The sequence below is a fragment of the Pantherophis guttatus genome, chromosome 1, assembly GCF_059756535.1.
Source record: "Pantherophis guttatus breed Tessera chromosome 1, ASM5975653v1, whole genome shotgun sequence".
Taxonomy (NCBI): domain Eukaryota; kingdom Metazoa; phylum Chordata; class Lepidosauria; order Squamata; family Colubridae; genus Pantherophis; species Pantherophis guttatus.
In genome coordinates this window covers 330,146,202-330,168,079 of record NC_142063.1, presented here as the reverse complement: position 1 = coordinate 330,168,079, position 21,878 = coordinate 330,146,202, and the positions used below count along the sequence as shown (strand labels likewise).

At 42.1% G+C, this 21,878-nt stretch overlaps 1 protein-coding gene across 16 annotated transcripts in view; it reads right to left on the bottom strand.

Annotated features, from left to right (window-relative positions):
- Positions 1 to 21,878, bottom strand: part of COL26A1 (collagen type XXVI alpha 1 chain) — a 213,325-nt gene that overhangs the window by 97,052 nt on the left and 94,395 nt on the right. The gene's annotated exons all lie outside the window — the stretch shown is intronic.

The following is a 21,878-nucleotide window of genomic DNA, read 5'->3' as shown; positions in this document are numbered from 1 at the left end:
TCAATAGTTAATCATTTTTCCAGGCCCTGCTATTTTTGAAAGCTCTAGTTACTGGTTACAGAATCAACCTTTTTTTGGGTTAGCACAATACACTGAACCACACACAAGTACTGTAAACTGGATTCACACAGCAGACTAAGTCCCAAAGGTGCTTTTTCAACAGGCAACTGGACTTTCTGGTTTTTCGTTGAAGATGTTTCCCTTCTCATCCAAGAAGCTTCTTCAGCCAAAGCTGAAAGCAAAACCAGAAAGTCCAGCTGCCTCTTGAAAAAGCACCTTTGGGACAGCAATGACCTGGATGACTGAGAATCTCCATAGACACAGCAGACTAAGGCACACACAAAAATAATTTAAAAATAATCAAGCTACATATACTGTACAAACATAACCAACTGAGGTTTTGGAGCTATCATATCTGAACTGCAAAAATTCAATGCACCACCATGCAGTAGACAATAAAGGAATCCCAAAACATAAGACCTTGCTAGCAACTTCAAGTCACCTGCAGATGTCCGGATATGATAGCCCAACTTTAGTTAACCTTAAATATGTTATGTGAACTGAGCTAAGTGGCCATGAGAAATTATTCCTGGTAGACACTAAGAAGATGTCCAGTGATTCCAAAGCAACTGTTTGGAATCCAAACTTTTTTAGATACGTTGAAATATTGGGTAAATTAGAAGTGTTCTCACTATGCTTCACCTATTCTCAAAATGCCACCATGGAGAGCATGGCCAATTACAAAACTAATGAGGTTGCTTCCTACCATCACCTCTGGATCCACAATTAATCTCCTACCAATCTATTTTATGTGCCACAGAGGACAATATTTTAAACAAAATACTAAGGTGCACTCACCTATCTTTTTATCTTGTAAGCATTGTTTAAAATAGAATAGAATAGAATAGAATAGAATAGAATAGAATAGAATAGAATAGAATAGAATAGAATAGAATAGAATAGAATAGAATAGAATAGAATTCTTTATTGGCTAAGTGTGATTAGACACACAAGGAATTTGTCTTGGTGCATAAGCTCTCAGTGTACATAAAAGAAAAGATACGTTCATCAAGAATCATAAGGTGGGAACAATGAGAAGATTAATAGTAGTGCAGACTTAGTAAATAGTTTGAAAGTGTTGAAGGAACTATTTGTTTAGCAGAGTGATGGCGTTCCGGAAAATCTGTTCTTGTGTCTAGTTGTTCTGCCTCTGTATGAAACTTAAAGACATTTTGGGAAACAAGATGCTGGAAACCAATACAACATTTTGTAATGTGTCAATTTCTCAAACTTTTAATTAAAGGAATTTAAAATAATACTTAGTGAGCTAGGATGGTATCAAGAAATGTCTTTGCACTTACGCTCCAATAATCTGTGATTACTTGCTGGATGTAATTGAGATAAATATTTATGCCTTTTTATCTCCTTATCTTCTCTAACCATTTTTATGTTATTAAACACATTTCCTTAGTTTGTGCTTACAGAGGGAAGACTATATATTTCTGTGATTAAGAGCATGACAGAGATCTAATTTATAGCCTGTCTTTTTTCTAGCTCTTAAAAAAATCCTAAAATATATAGCAAAAGCTATTTCCCCCCCTCATTTTAATGTGGTTTTCAGTATTAGGTTTATTGTTATGCACGGTGAGATTTTTTCCCCCAACATTTCCCCATGCCAAGACCATATGTTTGCAATATATCTACATATTTCCAGTTTCCAAAGGTAGACTGTGCCCATTTCACTTAAAAGGCAAAGCAAAAAAGGAAGTCTATCTATGGGGTCAGCCTGGGCAGTTGATCCATCTGAAGCATGAAGGAATTAAAGCCAATTAAGCAAAGACGATATATAACCAAATTTATGAATAAAAATAGCAAGAAGGCAAGGTCTGCGTACCATTGGCTTACAAAAGGAATTTTACTGTGCAGTAAGAATATAATATAGTAATTTAGTCTTCTAATGATAACAGATATCCATAGAACCAGAGGTGGGTTTCAGCAGGTTCTGACCAGTTCTGGAGAACCGGTAGTGGAAATTTTGAGTAGTTCGGAGAACCGATAGTAAAAATTCTGACTGGCCCTGCCCCCATCTATTCTCTGCCTCTCAAGTCCCAGCTGATCGGGAGGAAATGGGGATTTTGCAGTATCCTTCCCCTGGAGTGGGTGGGAATGGAGATTTTGGAGTATCTTTCCTCTGCCACGCCCACCAAGCCACACCCACCAAGCCATGCCATGCCATGCCACGCCCACCAAACCACACCCACAGAACCGGTAGTAAAAAAATTTGAAACCCACCACTGTATAGAAGGTTACCCAGAAGGAAGAGGAGAAGGAAAATGAAGAGGAGACAAAACTTGGACCAGCATTTTGTAATCTGAACATAAAAACAGGGAAACAGCTTTCGTCGACCTAATTTTTTATATTAATTACGCCAACTGATTCGTAGACTGGCCTTCCCCATTTTCTCCACATTGCAGCCGTCTAGATGTGTTGGACTACAAATACCATACTCAGAATAGTAAACGGTGAAGACGTTATGGGAATTTTTAAAGAATAAAAACTAGACCCAGTGCAAAGAATTGGAAACTGATGAAGTGATCTAAGTTAGAAAAGTTTTGAAAGACTAAACTAAAACATCCTTTTGTCACACATCTCCTGAATCAGCAAAGTCATAGATACTGTACTTCTTTCATTTTGTTTGAGGCAATGCACCAGCTGCTGGTGAAAGGGGAATACCCCATGAATCAGCCAATATGGCTGTGTGCATTACATTATTACTGAAGTAACTAGACTAGCTGCCAAATAGCTTCTGAGACGGCTCTAAATAATTTGGGACTAAGATTCTTGGCAGACTATCACCATGATTACAATCTGAGATCAACTGCTAAAATAGTCTGGAAAAGAAGGTCCTCCCTATGTGTACTAAGAACTATAGGATATCATCTTGCAATGATTCATCAGTAAGCCTTCTTGGTTTTGGCGCTATTATTCTGGAATGCTCTATTGTCTTATTTTAATTGTTAATAGCAAGCTTTGCAAATTCATAATAATGATAGTATGCAAATACATCAAAGAAATAACCATAGAAATAAATACTGTAAACTTAAACTCTACCCTCAAATGGTTTTGGTTCATTGAACATTATGTTGACCTTGGATTATACTTCTATTTCCAAAGAGATCCATGATTCATATCACAGATTACACAAGAGATTTCTTTTTCTGTCTTCGTAGATGGATAGGGAAGAAACCACCTGTTGACTTGGGAAAAGATACTCTTTTGAGTCAAGCTTTAGAACCGAGCCAAACATTCTTGGAAGTCTGGCTTTCTTTTTTCAGAAAAAGCAATTTGCTATTCTGTGTGGGCATGTATCATCACCATCATTTTTATCTTACAGTACATGTCTGCAAACCAAGCTAATCCAGGAAATTGGGATTAGGCCAGCAAAAGTTGATTATATGCCGAGAATAAGGATGAAAGCACATTTTCTTTTGAAATTCTCCTTTGGGAAGTGGAGCTAGAAAATTGCCATTTTCAGCAAAGTAGCAAACAGATTAATTGCATTTTCCTTTTTCATCGCCTAAGGAAATTCTCCCGGATGTTTCTTCTTCTTAACTCTCTCCTTTAGTTTCTTGAGGGAGCAAAATTCCCCATCTGATTCCTTTATTCTTCTATCAGTTTTATCAGACATGCATCTTAATCTCCTTGAATTTCTAAAATTTAGACTATTCTATTTCTGCCTTATGCATAAAAGAAAGTTGGGTGAAGTTGGACCAATCACTCTCACTGTGCCCAACCCACTTCACAAGGTTGTTGTGGTGGGAAAAATAGGAGGAGGAAGGAGTTGTTCACTGCCTTGTGTTACCTATAAAATAATCCAGGTAGTCCTCGCTTACGACCACAATTGAGCCTAAAATTTCTGTTGCTAAGTGAGATAGTTTTTAAGTGAATTTTACCTGATTTTACGACCTCTCTTCTTGTAGTTGTTAAGTGAATCGCTGCAGTTGTTAAGTTGGTAACAGAGTTGTTAAGTGAATCTGGCTTCCCCAATAACTCTGCTTATCAGAAGGTCATAAAAGGGAATCACATGACCACAGGACACTGCTAGCATCATAAATATGAGCCAGTTGCCAAGTATCCCAATTTTGACCATTACAGCATGGGGATCAGAGGTGGGTTTCAGCAGGTTCTGACCAGTTCTGAAGAACCGGTAGTGGAAATTTTGAGTAGTTCGGAGAACCGGTAGTAAAAATTCTGACTGGCCCCGCCCCTATCTATTCTCTGCCTCCCAAGTCCCAGCTGATCGGGAGGAAATGGGGATTTTGCAGTAACCTTCCCCTGGATTGGGGAGGGAATGGAGATTTTACAATTTCCTTCCCTTGCCACGCCCACCAAGCCACGTCACACCCACCAAGCCACATCACGCCCACCAAGCCACGCCCACAGAGCCGGTAGTAAAAAAGTTTGAAACCCACCACTGATGGGGATGCTGTAAAGGTTGTAAGTGTGAAAAACGGTCATAGTGGAAGTCATTTTTTTCAGTGCCATTCTAACTTTGAACGGTCACTAAATGAACTGTTGTAAATTGAGGATTATCTATAAAGGTATGATAAAAAATCAAATAAAGACATAAATACAGTTCCAGTATTGGATCACTGTAGGTTTTCTGCTGATTTTACTTAATTCCATTTGTGTTCTTACTTTCCCTGTTATTGTAACTGGATAAAGAATGCATGTTTAAAACAAGGATAAATGTGATAGTAATATATTCCTGACTGCTTCTGAATGGAAAGATCAGTGCCAATCAATAAATAGATGAGATAAAGATAATAAATTAACTAAAAGAAATAAAATCCGCCGCAAAGCATCCTGGGGAAGTGTTGGTATAATATCTGAAAATTGAGAAATGGAAGAGCAGAGAGTTGCTAATGCCCGGTTTACACTTTGGGAACATATCCCAAGTTAAATAATTTTGAACTCCAATCTAAAGGAGCTGAATGAAAGACAGCAAAATAAACGAAACATGAAAAAGCAGCCTTTCTAAACAAAACAGCAGGGATTATCTCCATTATGTTAGTAATTGCCTCCAGCACAGTACTATCGAAACTAAAACATTTAGAACTCAGAATGGTTGGAGCAACATGTCCAGAATGGCAAGGACAAACACAACATTTTGATACACGTATTTCAACATAATTGTTTTTTAAACTCATTGTCTGAGTCATTAGTCCAATGAATCATTTAATCATCATCAAAAATATTTTAAATTCATTTATCTTGCTGTACTGCTGTGCTGTTGGCTGTTAGCAATAGCAATAGCACTTAGACTTATATACCGCTTCACAGTGCTTTACAGCCCCTCTCTAAGTGGTTAACAGAGTCAGCCTACGGCCCCCAAAAATCTGGGTTCTCATTTTACCCACCTCGGAAGGATGGAAGGCTGAGCCAACCTTAAGCCTAGTGAGATTCAATCTGCCAAAGTGCTGGCAGGCGGTGATCAGCAGAAGTAACCTGCAGTGTTGCACTCTAACCACTGCGCCACCACGGCTCTTATAGCAATCCTATTTGCACCAAGTGTTGTGGTCCTCCAGCAGCCTGCGGAGCTGGCAGCGGAGTCGGACAGTGAGGAGGCTGGGGAGGAACAAGGGCCAGTCCTGGAGTCTGGGGAAGGCTCGGACAAGGGCTCTGCGTTGGAGGCAGAGATAGGACCAGGGCCATCTGGGAGTTATGCGCCAACTCCGGAGACTCCAGAGTCGGATATCAGAGAGGCAGAGGAACAAGAGGAGCCTGTTCTTAGTGCACGCATGCGCAGAGCTGCCAGAAGGCAAGAACAGTTAAAACTAAAGGGACAACTCGGGAGTAAAGCCTGGAGACGATTGACCCCTCTCATAAGGCTTAAAAGAGGAGCAAAGGCATGTGGGCCCTTTGCAGGAAAGCAACATTGTTAATTCTGTTCCCAGTTGGCATCTCTGTTTGATTCTGGACTCCATGTGGCTTTGCCAAGTAGGTGTTTGGCAGAGTGTCAAGGGAAATAAAGGTTGGTGATTATCCCGAGGGACTTCTCCCAAAGGACTTTTTGCAACTAATTGGGACTCAGCTGTGAATGAACGTAATTCACAGCTGTTGCAATAAAAGAGGTTTTTGGGAGTACTCGTGTGTTTTAATGACTCAGGAAGCCTAGGTCACAACACCAAGACTATCATATCCAGGCTGCAAAAATCCAGATGAATCTATAGATGGATGAATGGAGATGCAGAAGAATCTATACTTTTCTCTAGTGATATTTGGACTGTTGGAATCAACATATCGTGCTCTGTTTCATTACTCAAACTAGGAACATCATCAGCGCTCTGATGATGTTACCTAGTTTGAGTAATGAAATGTCTGCAAGAAAACAACCAAGCTCAGAGAGCACCAAGGACCCGTCATAAGGTACCCTAATGTATAAATTGTAAGGCTTACATTGGAATACATCCCCATGGAACAATCCAAAACATGTTGGCTCCTATGTGGTTCTTCCTGATTGTACAGTCTGCCAAAATATTATTTATTTAGCATGTCATCTCCGCCTATGATTCTTATTTATTGCTCCCTTTAAAAAAAACACAAAATTATAAACCAAGATTCTATAAATCAAGATTTAATACATTTCAATATAATTGGCTTATTTGAGAAACATCAGAACTACACATCTTCACAGCAGCAAGAATTGTGTATGTGCAGCAGTGGAAGTATGAAAATACCCCCTCCGAGGGAGGAGACGATAAGGAAGATACTAATCTGTGCGGAAATGGACAGACTAACGCTAAAAATAAAAGGTAAAGGAGATACAGAATACTATGCTACATGGAATAGATCAGATGTGGGTTTCAGCAGGTTCTGACCAGTTCTGAAGAACCGGTAGCAGAAATTTTGGGTAGTTCGGAGAACCGGTAAATACCACCTCTGACTGGCCCCGCCCCCATCTATTCTCTGCCTCCCGAGTCCCAGCTGATTGGGAGGAAATGGGGATTTTGCAGTAACCTTCCCCTAGAGTGGGGAGGGAATGGAGATTTTACAGTATCCTTCCCCTGCCACGCCCACCAAGCCATGCCCACAGAACCAGTAGTAAAAATTTTTGAATCCCACTACTGGTGTGGAAGATTCGCTGTTGATTTGATTTCACAAGAATCATTACCTTTCTGGGTACTATATTCTCAGAAAAGATGAATTATGCGGGTGAAACTATATGTGAAGATAACATCCCTTCATTACAGCATGCGACGAGTTCTGAAGCATTGTTTTAAAAATTGAAATTTGAGGACTGAGAGGTCCTACTCCTATTGTTATCCCTAGGTTACATGCTTTCTTTTTTTTAAAAAAATCTTATCAGGTAGAAATGGCAAATTTTACACCAAGTTTCTTGATTCGAGTTGGGTTTTATTGTGCTAACATGTCTTTTTTTGTTAGAAATAAACACGTCATAATTGTTATACCATCACACCACCTCTGACTGGCCCCGCCCCCATCTTTTATCTGCCTCCCGAGTCCCAGCTGATTGGGAGGAAATGGGGATTTTGCAGTAACCTTCCCCTGGAGTGGGGTGGGAATGGAGATTTTGCAGTATCCTTCCTCTGCCACGCCCACCAAGCCTAGCCACGCCCACCAAGCTACACCCACAGAACCGGTAGTAAAAAATTTTTAACCCACCACTGGAATAGATTCTATCGATGGTTAGAAACACAAGGTAGAATTTGGATTGCGAAAGAATCAGGTTAGGTGGTCATGGAAAGAGATACTATGTAGGTATTAGAATGTAGATATTAGAATGATAGATAAATTGACATTCTAGAATATGATGGTCAAAAATAAATGTACAACACTAGCACTGTTTAAAATAGTATACATGTTATTTGTTTTTACCTTTGTTTTGTGGCAAGTGGAATGCCAGGACAATTACACTGTATTCAATATATTTTATATGTAAACAATAAAAGTATATTTTTTAAAAAAGAACTACAAGTTCAAACATAACTTCTGGTCTACCTATATTAAGCTAAACTCATAGTAGCTGGGAGAAGAGGTGTCTTGCATGCCACAGCTCTCCAGTGAAAGCTATGGTATCTCCACTTAAAAGCCTATTAGAAAGCTCACTCCCTTTCTATGGAATAGACGCATGTGCCAGAATAAACAGTGATGAAATTCATGTGGCTACAGTCTGAGTGAAATAGACTTTGTAAGAGCAGTGAAGAAATACAAGAACGCTGGTTGCTGTAAATCCACAGCCACCACTTTAAGACTGGGGAACGTGCCAAAGGCTTCATGGAAGAGGTGGCTTCTCTAGGTGCAGTTGAAGAAAGATAAATGACATCATTGGAAATGTATGAAGGGTCTACAGGATAGTTAGAACATGTGTGCCTATAATACTGTCTTGTTGGTGCATATACTGGATCTCTATTTACTGTCTATCCTTTGTTTTTGAAATTGGCCAGATGGGTTATCCATTTTTTCTTTCACGCAATCTCTGCCTTGGAAAAGGGAGGCAGCAGTAGCCTTTCTTTCCCTCTTCTTAAGTGAATGGGGCTGTCCAATTGCTGCTGCCACTTTCTTCAGATGGGTAGTTAATATACCCCGCTTATGCTGGCAGGGGAGGCATGCTGCAGATCCCATCGGTCAAGGAATTCCAGCTGGCAAGGTACAGGAGAAGAGCCTTTTCTGCTGTAGCTCCTGCCTTTTGGAACATGTTGGTCCCACCCAGAGGTGGGTTTCAGCAGGTTCTGACAAGTTCTGGAGAACCAGTAGTGGAAATTTTGAGTAGTTCGGAGAACCAGAAGTAAAAATTCTGACTGGCCCCACCCCCATCTATTCTCTGCCTCCCAAGTCCCAGCTGATTGGGAGGAAATAGGGATTTTGCAGTAACCTTCCCCTGGATTGGGGAGGGAATGGAGATTTTACAGTATCCTTCCCTTGCTACGCCCACCAAGCCACACCCACCAAGCCACACCCACAGAACCGGTAGTAAAAAAAATTGAAACCCACCACTGGTCCCACCCTCCTGACCTTCCATATGTACAAGGTTAGCACCCACCCCTCTCCTAGAAGAATGAAATATTTTGAGAAATATTAAAAAGGCAGGATATTGTATTTCCCTAAAGGAGAAATATGCTCTTAGAAAGCAGCCCCCCACCTTTCTTAATAGCCCCAAGCAGGACTGGGCCAGCCTATCTACACGATAAAAGACCTTCAGCTCCAGGGTGATGGGATTAAGACATGACCCTCCAGGACGTAATAAGATTAACCCGTCTAGCAGCAGAGCTCACCACATGGCACAATCACTGGAGACATTGCATCACCCAGCAAGCTTTAACCAAACCTGGGAGCTCAGACAACCTCAGCTATGACCCTTGCATAGCCCTATGGGAGTCGGACAGCAGCCAATAGAATACATGTTCTTGCACAGGAACAGGAAGCTTAAATTCAAAGCCCAAGAGAAGGTATAAATAGCCCTTGCTCACAACTCCATGTGGTCAGCTACCGAGAACCATGTGCTTGATGGTTCTGCTTCATCAATAAATGGACCCCCTTTCCAATCAACCTCCATGTTTCCAGTCTCTTTCTCCCAGCTTGGAATTGAACCAGATCAATATTTCTTCCAGCACATAAGACCCTGAAGACCTGGCTCTGCCAGCGGGCTTGTGGCCCCAACGGGAGAGTATTATGCCGGAGGTGGTTGATGGACCAACAGAAGATCCCAGTACCACCCACTGCACATCCTGCTCTATCCTTCCCCATCTTTTAATTATAATTTAATTATAGTTTGTATTTTTATTGTTATTAGAAATTTTGTATGGTTTTGTTGTTTTTATTGCTCTAAGCTGCCCAAAGTCATCTTGGGGTGAGATGTCAGCCAACACATTTAATAAATATTGATGACACCTGTGATCGCTTGCTCTTCCATCCCATTTCCCTTATAGATACAAGGGAGAAAGGTTCAACAAGACACCTGACTCCCAGGGATTCAGCAGGCCAATACTGTCTTCAGAAGGGGACTTGCAATGATTGCTTGTGTTTGCTGGAGAGATGCTGGAAAGATACTGTTTGGTTACTAAATGAAGATAAATGAAGAACAGGGATGAATTCCCTGTGTTTTGAAAATGCAGAGCCAAAAACATTTATGTCTCTTCCTATCCCTTGGGAGAATGCCTTCAATTTTTGGCTGTGCCTTTCGTTGAGAGCAGTGGCCTCCAGCTGGCACCGGTTTCCAAAGCTAATTCAAAGAGAAAGAGAAATGACAGAAACCGAAAAACAGCAACTCCAAAAAGACCAGACAACAGATGTCCAAAGAGAAGGAATTGGCTGTCCTTCTCCACACCACTGAGGAGCAATTTTGGTCAGAGCAGGTGAGCAGTTACTGGCATTCAGGCAATCCCGATTGCTGCATCCTCTGGAAGTCTGCACAGGGAACTGGCAAACCAAGGTAAAGAGCAATGAAGCGCAGCCACATGCAACTACTGTTGAAGGAATGCAAAAAAAAAAAAAACCACGAGCCCACTGAGCTCAAAATGCATCCGAGATAGCAAGTGGGCATGACGTTTCAGAAGTGTCTTTCCAACAAATGACATAAACCATTAGTCCATATGCTTCAGGGATTGAAATAGGATTCTTCTGCATGTGAACTATATTGATCTTGGATAAGTTCAAAGAAAGGGAGTAGCGATTAGGGGGTATGGAAATAGAAATAGTGTAATCTGGGTATGTTTAGCCTTGAAAAAACAACGACAGAGATGCGGGTGGAAATAGAAGAATATGATAGCATTCTTCCAGGACCTGAAGGAGTGTCACTTAAAAGAAGATCAAGCTCTCTTCTGAACTGTCCCAAAGCACAGGAATCAGAATGATGGTTTAATTTATAGAAGGCAGCAGTTTGATTAGCATTTAGCACTTTAGCATTTTATTAAATTTGTATACCGCCCTACTCCCGAAGGACTCAGGGCGGTGAACAGCCATAAAATATAAATATAAAATTTAAAATAGAGATAAAACAAATTAAAAAAATTTGGCTGAACCATTTTAAAACCATTTTAAAACCCCAATAATTTAAAACCAAATTTAAAATTCCCATTTAAAAGAGGAAAAGTTTAGGTCAGGCCGGCTTGCTGGAATAGGAACGTCTTAAGCGCGCGACGGAAGGTACGCAGATCCGGAATCCTCCGTATCTCCGGGGGGAGCTCGTTCCAGATAGTAGGTGCCCCCACAGAGAAGGCTCTCCCCCTGGGGGCCGCCAGTCGACATTGTTTGGCCGACGGCACCCGGAGGAGCCCCTCTCTATGGGAGCGTACTGGTCGGTGGGAGGCTATTGGTGGTAGCAGGCGGTCCCGTAAGTAGAGCAGTGAGCTCCCCTTTGCAGGTTGGAGGATCATCTGTTTCAGACACTTTCATTTGGATTCCTATACTGAGAAAGTTGCCCCTTCCATCTCTTTGATTCCTCAGAAATTCAATTAGCAGGCACAACTGATTTCACACATATGTTTGGAAAATGAACCTAACCTGGTGATCTAATTATGCTACTACTTTATTTCTTATTTAATCACTCGCACCATCCCTCAAATAAATATTTCTGCTTCTACGCAACCGTGCCAAGTCTTTAATCAAGCTAATGCAGTGCACTCTGACTGTTATCTTTTTCAAATGACACTTTCAATTCAATTAGTCTCTAAGATTAAATCACTTCCAACCTATTAAGCAAAACAACTAGGTCATGCCAAGATAATGTGTCACACCACTCTCTAATCTGTTTCTTGAGGCTCTTTTAGTAACCTAGACGGTGTATACAGAAGGAATTGCACATCACAGTCACGCAGAATTCATGGGAAATCTGACTTACCATGAAAATACATGCACCAAATGGAGGAGAGCCATCACCAATGGGACACACTCTGGAGGAGAAACATCTCCACAGAATGGTGGCATCACCATAAACCAAGTACAAACATATCACTAGTAGGCATTTATCTTGTCTTGAGCATTGGGACATCTGAGGTCATATCTCATAATATTAAGAGTTTGGCATGTATATACAGCAGCAAGCACCTTGTTAGTATGTGTGTGGTCGCTGCTGCACCCATGCATGTTGCAACAACTACATGAACACAAAGTCCCAGTGCATCTCCAGGCAGTTCATTGAGCGAAAGTCTCCTATGTCAGCAATATGGGCCTGTTATCTGCCTGCATTAAGAAACACATACTCCTCTGTCAGACATAGCCATTTCACTGGAGACAGCCAAACACAAGGAAAAAATAAATATAACATTATGTCAAACCTAATAATTCACTAGTCTGGGTTTATCCAGGCTGAGTCAGCAGTTTATTTGATTAGAGTTATTCCCAGATGTCTAACATCCTAGTAACCATTAGCAACCAGTTCATGAACTCCATCAAGAGATCAAATGTTGAAGTTTTGGGGTTCTTAGCTAAAGTTGCAGCTTCAAAGAAGAGGAGTTAATGGAGTGTGTGTTTGAAATTTTAAACATTGATGAAGCAATAAGTAGAACCCAAAAGAAAATAAAATGGGGGCATGCTTTTTCAGCACCATTTTTCCCATCTGGCCTTGTTTCCTTAATATCTCACAATTCAGGTGAAGATGGAAAGGAAACAGTATGAGATGAATTAAGTTACATTCCCAGCTGCAACTCCTTTTAAGATAAAAGTCAAACAGAGCTCCCAGACAGGGAGGGAGGTAGTAAAGAAGAATAGGCAAGAGAGTTGTGTTTACATTTTAAGTGTTTTACATGTAGATATTGTATCTTTAAAATGTTTCGATGAGTATTGTATTTTTCAAAAAATCTAGTTTGGAGTCAGGGGTGAAATCCAATTTATTTTACTACCGGTTCTGTGGGCGTGGTGTGGCTTGGTGGGTGTGGCAAGGGAAGGATACTGCAAAATCTCCATTCCCACCCCACTCCAGGGGAAGGATACTGCAAAATCCCCATTCCCTCTTCACTTCTGGGGGAAGGATATTGCAAAATCTCCATTCCCACCCCACTCTGGAGCCAGCCAGAGGTGGTATTTGCCGGTTCTCCAAACTATTCAAAATTTCCACTACTGGTTCTCTGTCAGAACCTGCTGGATTTCACCTCTGCTCAGGGTTGAAATGAGGGATCCTTGGTGCTCTCTGAGCTTGCTGAACTTGCAGCTACTAAGATTGTTGGCCACGCAGGTACAAAGATAGCCAGGGAAATGACTGAAGCCTGGGAAAACGGGCCTCTTGTCAATCAACAGAAGTATTTATTTACCACCAGTGTATCAGATACTTAGGAGCCAAAGGCTTGGCAGCACAACGAAACAATAGCCAATCACTGCCATCAACACACCAATCAACCAACAGGAAGGCACCACATAAATACGACTAGCTCAAAGCACATACTGTATTCCAGTAGAAAGAAGTTCCCTGAAGATGGGCTCAGAGGTGGTATTCAGCCAGTTCTGACAGGTTCTGAAGAACCGGTAGAGGAAATTTTGAGTAGTTCAGAAAACCGGTAAATACCGCCTCTGGCTGGCCCCGCCCCCAATCTATTCACTGCCTCCCGAGTGCCAGCTGATCGGAGTCTCAGCTGATTGGCTGGGTCTTCTTTTGTTGCCCTGCACAGGAGAACGGAGCTGGAAAGCAGGTTAATGGGGTGGGGAGGGAATGGGCATTTTTACAGTATCCTTCCCTGGAGTGGGGTAGAAATGGAGATTTTACAGTATCATTCCCCTGCCACGCCCGCCATGCCACGCCACACCCACCAAGCCACACTACGCCCACCAAGCCACGCCCACAGAACCAGTAGTAAAAAAATTTGAATACCACTACTGGATGAGTCCAAAAGCTCAGAAGAGTAAACCTCTGGTCCCAGTGACCAATCACGATCGGATCTTACAACATTATCCTGGGACATGTATATTTGCCTTCATTCATAACTAAATGGCCTAAAAGCCTTTTTAAAAATCCAAGGTTAATGCTTAGCATGGTATACATAGCAAAGACTATTTTTTTTCCTATTTCAGCATTTGGCATGTCTCCAGAATACCATCAATAGTCTCTTTGCCTATTATATCTATGACATGTCTTAAGACAACAGACATTCCTTAAACCTTTTAGATCTGAAAGGGGAGGCGCAGAGAGCAAGTTTCACAAAACCAAGGCCTATACTTTTGGGTGAATCTTCTTAGCCCAGTTCATGTTTTTTAACATGGGGTCTTCCAAATAATAACCCAGGATTCTGCAGTTCAAAGGTAACCCTAAGTGCTTGCTACTGGGCTGCAAATCTTATAAAGAAGAACATTGGTTCCATCCAGAGGCTGGGTCATATGGTATTTTATCATTCAACCTATTTTCTAGGTTTGCAGAGTTGACTGAAATACAAACCAGTCAAATGAGTGATGTTAACATCAGACCATGTCCTACTGCAGCCTAGTCTCCCCTTTCATCTCTATAATGTTGATAACCAAACCCCAAACCATTGGATGAACTTTCCAGAGTGAGAAGACCAAACTCTGCAGCATCCTACAAGGGAGCAGTCACTGGCCCAACCTCTCCTTCCTGCCTTGCAACTGTAACCATCCACGGACAAAGGAATGGAGCTATTATAAAACAGTGCTTCCAAATACAAGCCCCACAGATGGTCCAGAAGCACATAATAGTTAATGTTACAAAAGACTGCTATGTGGTCTAGAAGGATACAATAGGCACATTTCTCCATTCCAGATCTCAACAATAGCCATCGATTAGCGAATGTTGTGTTCTATGCCCCCAAACCTGAAGTCTAATGGAAGAGCAGCCAGATATCTAGCATTCATTTCTGGGTGCTCTGTAGTTGTTGCCCCACCAACGTTTCAAAAACCTTCTCTAATAATGTGGCCGTTGTCTAATACTTTTGCATCCCAAGAAGGCATCTTAAGCAAAGGGCTGACCAAGGTCTCCTTTAAGACTACAAGCAATAATCTCTTCAAAATGAGGAACTGACAATTTCCTATCCTTCTACCTTGCAACAATACATTCCTGGAATCTCTTTTTTCAACAAACAATATCCCATTTGTTGACTAAGCCTACTTTGAAGGGCTGGAAGCATCTATCAGGGCTTGGCCAGATACAGTATTTATCTTTTTCCACCAATGATGGAGACATTGCTTCTGCTGCCTCATCTCTTGAAGCCCCCCACAGGAAATCAAGACGTTCACACATCTTAAAATTGTCAAAGTAGAAATACTGGTGTTGTGGCCCATCAGCGGCCTGCACGGATCGTGGCTGATCCTGACGACAAGGAGGCTGGTGTGGTGTTGTGCCAGCAGCCTGTGCAGCCAGCGCTCGCATCGGACAACGAGAAGGCTGAAGAGGATGTGGTGCCAGAGGCAGAGACTCAGCCAGGGCCTTCAGAAGCTCCAGAGGCTCCTTCAAGTGGAGAGAGAGAAGTGGAGGAGCCTCTCCTCAATGCTCGAGCACGCAGGGCTGCCAAAAGGCAGAGTGGCTACTCAGGAGGAGGAGGTCTACTCGAGAGTAGGGCTTGAGGATAATTGGCCACTCCCTTAGCCTATTTAAGTCACATGCAGCTAGTGCTTTCTTGCTGGAAACAATTCATATTTATTATCAGAGTATTTTGGTTTATCGTATCTTGTTTTCTGGGCTGGTTGCCAACGTTTGCTGGTCTTGTTTATTCTTGCTACTTAATAAATTTGATAAGGACTGTTGGTGTGTGTCAATATCTTCGGAAATCCGGAGCTGGGCAGAACAACTGGTACCGTATATGCCCGTGATGGCAAACCTATGGCACACCATAGGTGGCACGTGGAGCCATATTGGTGGGCACATGAGTGTTGCCCTCACTCAGCTCCAGCACACATGTGGGTGCTGGCCAGCTGATTTTTGGGCCTTCCGGTCGCACCGGAATTTGGGAAACAGGCCGTTTCCAGCCTCCGGAGGGCCTCCGGGGGGATGGGGAAAGCCATTTTCACCCTCCCCAGGCTCCTAGAAAGCCTCTGGAGCCTGGGGAGGGTGAAAAATGGGCCTACTGGGCCCATCGTGCTATCGTGTGCCATAAGCAGGGGGAAGCAGGGGGGCGCATTGAATTATGAATGTGGGTACACATGCCCACGACCCCCCACGCTCTCCAAGCTTTTGGCACGCGATGGCAAAATGGTTAGCCATCACTGGTATATGCCATAGTCAGGGAAATGTAACTTCTTAGTTACACAAGGTAAGAAACCTCACAGGGAAACCATACTTCTCTCATGCACAAATTTTTTGTTACTTTTTTGCTTAAGAGAAAACTCTTTTGCTGTATTTCTTGAGTTTAGCAGCATATTCTAGACACTAGACTGGGTACTTGCACTTATAGAATTCCTGTCTTTAACAGTAAGAATGTTTTAAATCAGTCTCCCTCAATTTGGTGTTTTCCAGATGTGTTGGAAAGCAGCTCCTAGAATTGCCAGCCAGCATGGCTCAAGACCATTCTGGTTGGGAATTCTGGGATTTGCAGTCCCAGCACATCAGAAAATTGCCAAATTGAAGAAGGCTGTTTTAACTTAATGTATCCTTCAGTCCTAAGTGTAAAACATCTGTTGTTAATTCACAACTTGGTGGAAGAGAAATGCCAACACATCATTTATTAGATCCGTTGATGCTATAATGTCCTTCCTCATGTTCCTTTTGTCTTTTTCTCAGAGAGCATAATAGATTCCAGGATGTCTTTTGTTTCACAGTATAGACCATGTTTCCTCCCATCAAACAGAGCAAGATATAATGGATTCCATATATATATATTATATATATAAGGTCTCTTGCTATTTGTACTTAGCCCTCTCTAAAATACAAATGCAATCACGTTGGGAAAATTGGAACAATTTTGAGTGATTTAGTTCAAAATTGCAATGCATAGCATTTTATTTTTTTGGTCCTTGTTTGGTTTTTATATAAAAGAATAAATAGAAATGCTACTTCATATTTACTGTAATGCTTTGATAACATATAACAAGAAATGCTGGGTCAAACCATAAATCCATCTTTTGAAGCATCTTGTTTTCATAGTGGCCAACCTGATGTCCCAATGAAAAGTCAATAAACAAGATATAAGTGGAAACAGCCCTAAGTAGTTTGGAACCAAAGTATTCAAACCTCCTCCCGCCCTGCTTTATTTACATTAAGATTTACATAACATCCTGATTCTTGTTTTTTTTAATATAGTGATACTATTTAATTTTTTTATTTTGGAATATGAATTCATGACAATAAAGTAGATTAACTAGGTGTCTAGTCCATATAAATCTTGCTTCTAGAATCACACACGGACTCTAAAGTATAATTAGCAGGATCACATTTCACAGATAATTCTCCCAGGTTAGACTATCAGAGCAACTTTCTCCAGCCTGGTGCCTTCTAGATACATTAGGAATACTACAGCCAGAATTCCCTTGCAGGAGGTTACATTAAGATTTCCAGCACAACTAACTCCAATACTATTAACCCAGTTAACAGTAAAGCCAAGAAGACATTTCTAATTAACAGCTGGGGCCTTCTTAGAAGGTAACTAACTTCATTCATTTAACTCACGGGGTGTCAAACCCGTGGCATCACGTTGCCATCATGTGACGTATCACAGCGGTTTTTCCCTTTGCGGAGCTGGGGTGAGCGTGGCCTGTGCATGACGCATCTGGCCCATGGGCCACAAGTTTGACACCCCTGATCTAACTCATTTAACTTGGAATTTACCCAGTTTGCTGAATTGTAAAGCAATCAAATAGGCTGGTTTGAATCAAGATACTAAACCACTAAAAGCAAACATACAAAACCAAGAACAAGACTACTCAATTAAACTTGATTGTGCACATGTATTCATTAGATCTTGTAGGTGTTCAGTGTGAGATGCTCAATGATTACAGCCAAAGGTGTTAGGCTCTATCTTCCACAGCCAACATCCTCCAGTGGCACTGACCTAATTGTCAAGGGATGGGGTTGTGGTTCTACATGTAGGTAGTCTTTGGGTTGTGACAGAAATTGGGACTAGGATACTATTGCTATTGGTGTGATCATAAAATGTGGCATCATGTGACCACATCGCTTAGGAATCCAATCCTGGCAGTTGCTATTGTAACCCCAAGATGTGCAGGTCATTAAGCAGAAAGAGGTTGTAGTCCCAAGTAAGAAACATGGGGGCACCACGTAGGTGCATAAGGAATGGGGGGGGATGTCTTGGGAAGGCTGGGGGAGGCTTTGTGCAGGACTGGAGAAAACATGGGAAGAGATTTCTGTAGGAAATCTCTCCTTTGCTTGGCCCTTCCCTCCTTTTATAGAGCAGAGAGATTGGAGAGGAAGAGATTTCAAGAGAGTAAGCTAATTGCTATACATTGAAAAAAAAATGCAGTTGCACCAGCAACCAAATTAAATTAAATTAAATTAAACCAAAAAAAAAGTCAAACAAAGGAGAGATTGCCCATATAAACAGATTGCTTTCTGTCTCATCTTTGAAGAATGGAGAGATTGGAGAGGAAGGGCTTGCAAGAGAGTAAACTGTTCACATAACACCCTCGTGGTCCCAGGCCAAAGCTGCCAGCCTGACCACATTGCTTTTGAAGCAGGCACTGGATCATTCCAAAGGGCAGTTGGGAGGCAAAGAAAAGCTGAAGGTGTGAAACTGATTAGTTTCGTCTCTTTCCAGTCTGAAAGTACAGTCAGGGCCATGTGATTTCTCATTTAAACCACTTAGTGGTGCAATTGCCTGTCCCAATTAGGGTTATTAAATGAGGACTATCTGTATAGGACAGGGGTCGGCAACCTTAAATGCTCAAAGAGCCATTTGGACCCGTTTCCCACAGAAAAGAAAACACCGGGAGCCACAAAACCCTTCCCGTGCCTGACTATTTCCCAAGTGGCCACAAAACTAGCATATGTAATTGAATTAAATGTTCTGTTTTCTTCAGAAACTTTTCTTTTCTTGGATTTATCCATGGTTGGCCTACCGGGAGTCAAAAAGCTTAATAAATCGCATGCCAGCAGGTATCGCACATTGGTGGTTGTGACACATATTTTGAGCGACAGGGAGCTGCAGCAGAGGGATGAAAGAGCCACATGCGGCTCCAGAGTCACGGGTTGCTGACCCCTGGTATAGTGATAATATAGTATAGGCTTAGTAATAAGTGATAAGGTAGAAGTTAGGATAATAAGTAAAGCTTGTTAAATTTTATACTATAGTAAAAGCCTCCCTGAAAATCCAGGAAAGATAAAGGTGCCTCCTGTTCCAACTGTAAGTTTAAGATGAGCAAGATTTTCTCTGATATCTCTAGAGAAAAATAATTACTTTTCCACTCTGGAAAGGTTTTTCCTTTGTTGATTTGTAGAACTCCATTCAGGTATACCTATATAAGTTATCTGTGTAGAGTTTATCCTTTTAGATAAAACAAAGGAAATCCTTTCAGAGATTGGGCATTCAGAGCAAATCATGGATTCCTGACTGTACACAGTATTCCAAGATAAGTTATATATGTATACACTACACAAAGTCAAATCATAGTTGTTCTTTCCATTTTCCAGGGCAGGTAATCAATTTCAAATAAAACCAATTACAATAAAACTATGCCTATCTAGAAACCAAGGTACTTGTCACTAGAGTCCAATAGGTGTTTTTTTTTTTTTTTTTTTAATATTGCAGGAAGTATCACATTTCATCTTAGGGGCTATTGGTCCATGTTGTAATGCAATTCCTTTTTCTCCCATTTCCTGCTTTTCCTCACAGCTGTCCCACAGAATTACTTGCAGACAGACAATAAAAAAAAACTTGGGAGAGGGAAAGAAGGATGAAGAGGTACGGCAAGACCAACTCTGTTTATTTATTTACATATTTATGACTAGGATTTCTGTGCGGCTATATTTCAAAATGACACTGAACAGCATACAACAGAAAAAAAAGGTTAAATACATCAAACAGAGGCAATGTATGTGTTATGATTGCACTAAATAGTGGAGGTATTTCATATCATAAACAGAAACTTAACATCCCCCAAATGGTCTCTTCCAGAGTGAGATTTTCATCTCATATTGGAAACTCAGAAGGAGAGGAGGCAATTCTTACATGTAAATAGCAAGTTATTCTACCAGATGGGTGCTACCATTGAGAAGGCCCTGCTCTTGGTCCCTTATAGAGAGAATTTCTTCAAATGGGAGCCTCAGCAGAGCAGCTTTCCATGAACTCACATGGCACGCAGATTCGCTTTGAAACACATGGTATGAAAATAGCCAGGCCTTATAATAGGCTGTGAGAACAACCTTGAGTGAAAAGTGAGAGAGCCACAGCCTAGACCCATGATGGTGAACCTGTGGCACGCGTGCCAGAGGTGGCACACAGCACACTCTGATGGCACACGAGCCGTCGCCCAAGTTCAACTATGTCACGCATGCACATGTGCCTCCCGCAGGCCAGCTGGTCTTCGGGTCTCTGCCACACATGCTTGGGGGGGTGGGATGCGTGCAGGGTGTGTGTGTGCATGTGTGGGGGCAGCACGCATGCAGGGGCCGCATGGGGTGTGTGGTGCATGCGGGGGGCGCACCCGCATGCATGGGGGGCAAGGCACGTGCAAGGAGGCCACATGGGGTACACGTGCATGCGTGGGGGGTAGGGTGCGTGCATGGGGCCGCACACACATTGCATTTTGGGGGTTCCGGCATGCACGCATTCGCTCGTGTCCACACTTTGGGCACTTGGTCCAGAAAAGGTTAGCCATCACTGGCCTAGACAATGATCTGATTCCAAAGCAGGAAAGGGGATGGAGAAAGCATCTCAGAAGAGACCCTCTCTAGTTTTCTGGTATGTAAAAACACGGGAGGTGGGAAATGCTTTCAGACTTGCAAGTTTCTATTACTTTAACCTTACCATAAAGATACAGTAGTATTTTTGGTTTTGGTTTCCTGTTCTAGACTACCTTGAAGTGCTGACACGCCCTGAACCATACAGATTTTACAAAGTGATCACCAGTACTTTAAATTGTATACAGAAACTGATTGGCAGAGTGCAACTCTTGTTATATGAGGAAATCTCAAGATTATCCAGAATTTTTGTGTAGAGCAAGAGTGTCAAAAGGTCCACGGGCCGGATTCGGCCCACGGGTTACTTAGATGTGGCCAGTGGGGCTGCCCTGGAAATAGCGGAGGTGCCTCTGCCAGTGAAAATGGAGCTCAGGAGGCCACGCACAGCCCTCACAAGCTCCGTTTTCGCTGGAAGAGGGTTGCAGGAGGCCGTCCCAGCTGAAAACAGAGCTCATTTTCGCTGCCTGAGTGCTCGGGCCACCACAGGTGCCCCCGACACGAGTGACATAAAGTGGCCACACCCACCCTGGCCATGCCTCCCCCAAAAAGTCAAACACAATCCTGATGCAGCCCTCAATAAAATCGAGTTTTGACACCCCTGGTGTAGAGATTTAGGATAGAATTTTTTTTTTTCTTCCATTCAATCGGAAACTGCCTTAACAGTTTTCTTAGTAAGGTTTTTCAGAAGTGGTTTGTCATTGCCTCCTTCCTAGGGCTGGAGAGAAAGTGACTAGGCCAAGATCACCTAGCTGGCTTTGTTCCAAAGGCAGGACTAGAACTCACAGTCTCCTGATTTCTGGTGACTTTTTTTTTAAATTTGATTTATATGCCGCCCTTCTCCGGGGACTCAGGGCGGCTTACAATGCGTTAAGCAATAGCCTTCATACTTTTGTATATTTATACAAAGTCAGCTTATTGCCCCCACAAACTGGGTCCTCAATTTACCTACCTTAGAAAGGATGGAAGGCTGAGTCAACCTTGAGCCTGGTGAGATTCAAACTTACAGTAATTGGAGACAGCTGGTGTTAATCACAATGCTATCAGTCTGCTGAGCTACCAGGCCCTACCCCAA